At 36.1% G+C, this 6,000-nt stretch overlaps 1 pseudogene; it reads left to right on the top strand.

Moving 5' to 3' along the window:
* The first annotated feature begins 567 nt into the window (after nucleotides 1–567).
* Nucleotides 568–6,000, top strand: part of LOC128922726 (GTP-binding protein Di-Ras2-like) — a 76,950-nt pseudogene continuing 71,517 nt past the window's right edge.

The raw sequence follows: 6,000 nt of genomic DNA, 5'->3' as shown, positions 1-6,000 counted from the left end.
TGTTAGCTTCGCTTTAATATTCAAAGTGTTTTGATTCTGTGACTTTGGTTTTTCTTACACCATTTGAAAAAAAAAAATTTTTTTTTGAACAAATAAAAATTTATTGAAAATTATAAGTAAATGGTTAGTCCCATAGCGATCTAAGCTTTGAGTGGCATTAAATATAGCTATGTACTCTTAAAGTATTCAATAAAAATCAAATATACACCCTGTATTTTCTCCTGCTAAACTCCCTCCATTTGTGCATTCATGTGATCAGTTGCCTCACAAATATTGTTTCCCCAACTTTTGTTTTGTTGTGAAATGCTTTTTCTCTTTTATTTTTTCCCTCGATGAGTGGTCAATTTGAAATTTTACTGTTTTTTTTATTATACCGAGTGCAATTTAAAGCATCAGCGTAGGCGTTAATGGGCTATTGTGGGGAAATGCATTTACATATACATATATAAATGGACTTACATGCACATATATACATTTTTCATTTCCTTCCGGCAATTTCACTGCGATTTTTAGTATTTCAGCTGTGCGTCTCCCCAACAGCGGACCATTAAAGAGTGTATCGCCTGCTTTACAGCAATTGGTGGGAATTTGTTTATTGCACTTCCAGCTCTTACAGCACTCACATTTGTAAGGTTTGTGATTGTATCTATGAAGGTCAGTGCGTTAATAAATTTATTACATCACTGGTAATCGTTTAATTTATTTGCAGTGCAAGTGTATTGCGTGTGTGCAAATTGAGCGTGGTGATTTTTTGAATGATAAGCTAAGTGTGATAAAATTTAATTTTCCAATAAAAAAATCGAATAAAAAAATTTCATAAAAATATTCGTTAAGCTGACCCCGATTTTTACAACCTCAATTTTATTGCATCTTTGCATACTAAACAAAACAGAAAATGTGATAAAGTATAATAAAAAGTGAATAATGAGCAAAAACGCTGTGGTGTATCTATTATTTGGGCCATAACTGACATATGTTTTCATATACTTAAGAATATATGTGGACATACCACGGAGCAGTGCTTGCTTGCTAGATGCGCCGGTATCCAAATCAGTTTTGTAAACAGCTGTTGCTACTGCTGCTGCGTCACCACTTAGATGCCACACACGACCAATTGTTCAAATAAATATATGTAAGTGGAATATTTTCACCTCCAACACATACATAGAAACACGCAAATGTGTTTGCTCTGCAGCTAAACGTCATCATATCCTTACTAGCCACAAGCTCCTGCCAAGTGTGTTCGTCAAACGCAAAGCCGCATATCACTGTAAGCGTTGAGGTTTTCTCTTCTTTTGCGCTCCTCTATTTATATTATTATCATCATACGACGCTCAATCGTCCGTTTGGTAAGTAAATTATTTTCCTATTACCCCTACAGATTGTCATACATATTTTTTATTGTCAATGTTTGTAAATTGCTTTCATTAAAATCGTAAGGAGAACTAGATATATGTTCAATGTATTCCCTGTCGGGATAAGTTCCAAACTGTTCTGATTCTCGCTTAGACTCTATTTAGCTATCAGGAAGTTTGGCATTTCAATTATACTATATATATTATCTATAGTTCCGAAGTAGTACTTTGTCTCACTACATTTTCCTACAGGGTAGCCTTACCTACATTATTGCTTTTATTGCGTGTGGACACTTTTGGTTGTCGCCCTAGTTTTATTGACTCAAAGTAATATTGAGATTCACATTCTTCTGTGGCTGTGTACATAGCTTGCTCGTATTTTTGGGGCTGTGACATATGCTAACGTGGATTTGAGGCAAGAACATTTTTTTTACCAAAAATATTACAATCATAATTTTATGAATATTCACAAACATCATCATTTGTGATGTTTATTGCGGCAAACGGAATTCTTATTTGATAGTGGGGAATCGACCAAACAACTGGTATAACTCCACTAGACTGACATAATTCATATATAACCTAGCATTAACGGCAGTAGAAAATTTACAAAGAAGATGTTAAAAAGTTAGGTTAAACATATTTCATATATTAAATGGAAATATTTTAAGATTTTAAACCACTTCCTCATACTCGTACAAAAAAAAATCGGAAACTCATTTAATTTTTATTTATCGAACATTTCATGGAGAAAAGGTCTAGCCAAGCAAGAAATATGCCAACAAAAAATAAAATCTCAGTTCTCCCTGCCGAGTGCCCTGTCAGTGCGTATTGTGGCAATTGAATGACGAATTTTTCAGAACACGTCAATGGGTAATCACTTTACGGGGCAGCAGGCTTGAAAGTAAATGCTTTGAAAAGCACTTGAATGGCCTTAAATTCATCATTTTGAGAATATGCCTTCATGTGAAATTCCCATTCACAAACAGGCACACGACATACACATTCAATTGCGTAAAAGCTGCTCAAGTGCTTCGACTACAAAGTTCAATGTGACCCCCCCTGCAGGGACTGGACTACTGCTAGTGTGTAGCCATTTATGTGGATAAATTAAGACAGATCTGTGCTATGAAGACAAACGCTCTCATAAGCTAAACAAACAAAAGGAAATAAGCGCAGAATAGGTGGTAGAAAAATAACAAAAAAGAGAGTCGGCGAGAGCTGAACGACTCAAATCCTTGGAAAAATGGCAGCCCGCGTAAGGCAAGTTGAAAATTGCGCGGGTAGTAGCACCGCATTTGTTGACAGACTGTTGACATTTTGCCGGTGAAATGCCAGCGCTTTGTGAAAGGCAGGCTACTGTCTGCCTCCTGTGGAGTGACTGCAAGGCTTGATTGCACAGTTAAGTATTTCACTTTAATAAACGGTTTATACGCGTATCAGACCGCTATATATATGTGTGAGTGTGTAGAGCCGGATAGGTGGTCAACTAATGGCTACTATTACATAATGCCTGAATTTCCATTTGCATTGCAAAGCTGTGGCAACACAGCTACAAACACTCTCTGGGCAAGTAAACGTGTTCAGGCGGGCAAACATGCTTCAAATATGCTTTGCAGTCACGCCCACTCTGCCTATGCATCCATATACACTTGTACACATTCAATGCTATTGAGAGTGCTGCATGCACTGACTCATTACGTACACATTTCATGTTTGTTTATCAAACATACCGACTGCCAAGTCGAATACGCAGCTTCTTTCTCTATCTACTCACTCTCTCACTGCTGTACATGGCATTGTATGTCGCTTATACGCCGTGTACGCCATTTTGAAGTGAATTATGCAAATGCTGTATACCGTATATGTACACTCTCGTGTGTTTTATTGATGAAGGAAATATTGGAGATTATGCATTTTCGCCTAGTGTTTCATTAATACTGAGTGTTGACCCGATTTGCTTTATATTAGTATGCATACACAGGCATTATGTGCTAATTACGCATAAATGGCCCACTGTATATATTTTAATTATGGAGTTACCTCTTACAATGTTTAAAAGTGATATAGGAAACAAAGTAGCTTAAGAATTACAAATTTACAAAACACTCGCTGTAAGAGAGAGAGCAATTAATGAGAGCCACAGTTCGTTGTAGCACCGCCCAGTCGAGCCGAATCGAGGTGAACTGAAACGAACTGAGCAGCATGCAACCACATGTGGGTGTCTCATGCAAATGCTTCACAGCATATACGCTCACTTGTGTGCAGTCAATAGTCAATTACAGGAGTTAAGATGAACTCAGGAGTATGTGGCTACTTATGGACTTGCTTGCATATATGCAAATAAGAAGCTTTTGCTTCCATTTTATGCCATCCATGCCGGTTATTGCTTGCACTAGACAGCACAGCAAGGCAAGGCGAAGCTGCATTGCACCTTATTTTACATGCTTGCCGACACCGTTTCATTTGCTACCAAAATCAACTGCTTCTTTGTCCACGACGCTTTTAACCACGTGTCTGCATGTGTATTTGTGTTTATAGTCACTTCGGGTTTTCGTCACAAGCTGCATGGAGCCTTTCGAAAAATTAATTTAATTTTCCACTCAACGAAGTGTAAAATATAATCAAACACTGAAGGAAAGACTGCAGATCTTACATGCATACCTATGTATACGTTATATACACGTATTATTGAGAAGATAGTGTATATGCGTGAGGTGAACATGGTGTATTTAGTAGTTATTTTCTTATTTATAGTATTTATTTATTTATTTTATCACTTAAAGGACGGTGTAGTGGTTATCCACTTGTATTTCTTTCAATTATATTTAATTTTTTTTTTGTAAATATTTACAAATGTGGAATTTCTTGTGTTATTTTCGAATTGGCAATACATCGTTTAACAAAAATTCTACTTTTGAAGTTCTACGTGAGATTTCGCATGAGAAAGTATCATAAGAGTAAATTTTTCTCCGATCCCTGAGAGTGCTTTGTTTCACCTATTTAGAACTAAATATAAGTTAATCGATTAATCAAAAATAATAATACTAAATACCACTTACATAACCAAGTTCCAAATGCCCATCAACAAGCAATAACGCTATTTTATTAGTGTATACTCTACTTAGTTCTCTATTCTAAATTTAAAAGTCTTCGAGAATTGTTGCTGTTCCCAATGCACATGACACACATTGGTTTTGGCTGGCTAAGTTTTCCAATTGGTTCTAACTGACGGTAGATAGAATGGATGATTAACCTCAATCAGTAGCTATCAGTATTGTAATTTTATTCCCAGTAACTTTCCACTGAATTATGAACATTCAAACAATGATCACCTAATATGCCCAAACCCTTCTCTTATTTATTTTTATTAATTTTATTTTATTTATTCAAATTCAAAGAAATTCCAGGGTTTTTCCTTAAAATTTCAATTAAAACCAGCTATTAACAAGTAAGGAAGGGCTAAGTTTGGTTGTGACCGAACATTTTATACTCTCGCAATTTATTTATTTAATTTGGTTGGAGCCCTTCTGTACCTTCTTCTTTATTTCCATAGCTTTATTTATGGCTTAGTTATGGCACTTTATGTGTTTTCGGTTTTCGCCATTTTGTGGGCGTGGCAGTTGTCCGATTTTGCCCATCTTCGAAAGCATTGACAGACAGACAGACATCCGTAGACATAGTTTTGGATGTTACAAACAACCGTTATGTAAACAAAACTATAATACTCTCTTAGCAACTTTGTTGCGAGAGTATAAAAATCCATGCTGACTTGAACGTAATTAAAGAAGCTAATGTAAAGCCACGTATTGAATATCTTCTCCTGGCTACAGACAAATAGCCAAAACAACAATAGAAAAAGGCGTTAGGAAGACTTGAAAGAAGAAGCAAAGTTCTTCAACCGAAAATAGCCCCCTAAATGAAGTGAGAAACAAAACACAAAGTAAGCTAAAGGTCTGTCAAATCACAAAAAGCTGTGGATAGAACGCGAAAAGGAGAGCAAAACAGCAAAATGTAAAACATTTGATCTCAAACCCATTGAAAAAATGGCATGCCATAATCAAGACAGTTAGAGTGCGGCAGTGCCGAATTGTGTGGTGAATGAGTGCAAATTGGCAAAATGAAATTTGCCTTTTCCCTTAATAAAGTAATCAATTAGTGAATTTGGCAGCGAAATCACTAAAGCGAAAAGCAGGCAAATAACTGAACTAATTAACAACGAAATAGCAAACGACAAAAGGCAATCCTGTTTGATAGAGATGATAAAGATGAGAAGAATGTTGACGACATGCGGTGGACAACGATTGGACATTATCAAACATATTTATCATTAGCAAACAGTTCGGTTGATGGCCATTGGTAGACTAATATTTTGGTTATAAATGATAAATGATAGGTCAGAGAGCAACATCGTATATCTATTGCCTAAACAATTTTGTGCTACATCTGTTATTACAACTGCTGAGATTAATTTAACAGCAATAAAAACATCAAACAAGTAACCAACCATCACAGCCAAATATCATTCAATGCTGCTGGAAAATGTTTTCGAGAACAAAAGGCCCCGTGACCTCCAACGTACACGTCACCAGAAACTTTCGCTTTCATTTAGACAAATGCGAACAAATTTGTTTTAGTGCGCTTT

Source organism: Zeugodacus cucurbitae, chromosome 6 (genome assembly GCF_028554725.1).
Source record: "Zeugodacus cucurbitae isolate PBARC_wt_2022May chromosome 6, idZeuCucr1.2, whole genome shotgun sequence".
NCBI classification, from domain to species: domain Eukaryota; kingdom Metazoa; phylum Arthropoda; class Insecta; order Diptera; family Tephritidae; genus Zeugodacus; species Zeugodacus cucurbitae.
The sequence above is the reverse complement of the archived record's forward strand: the minus strand, read 5'-3'. Positions and strand labels throughout refer to the sequence as shown.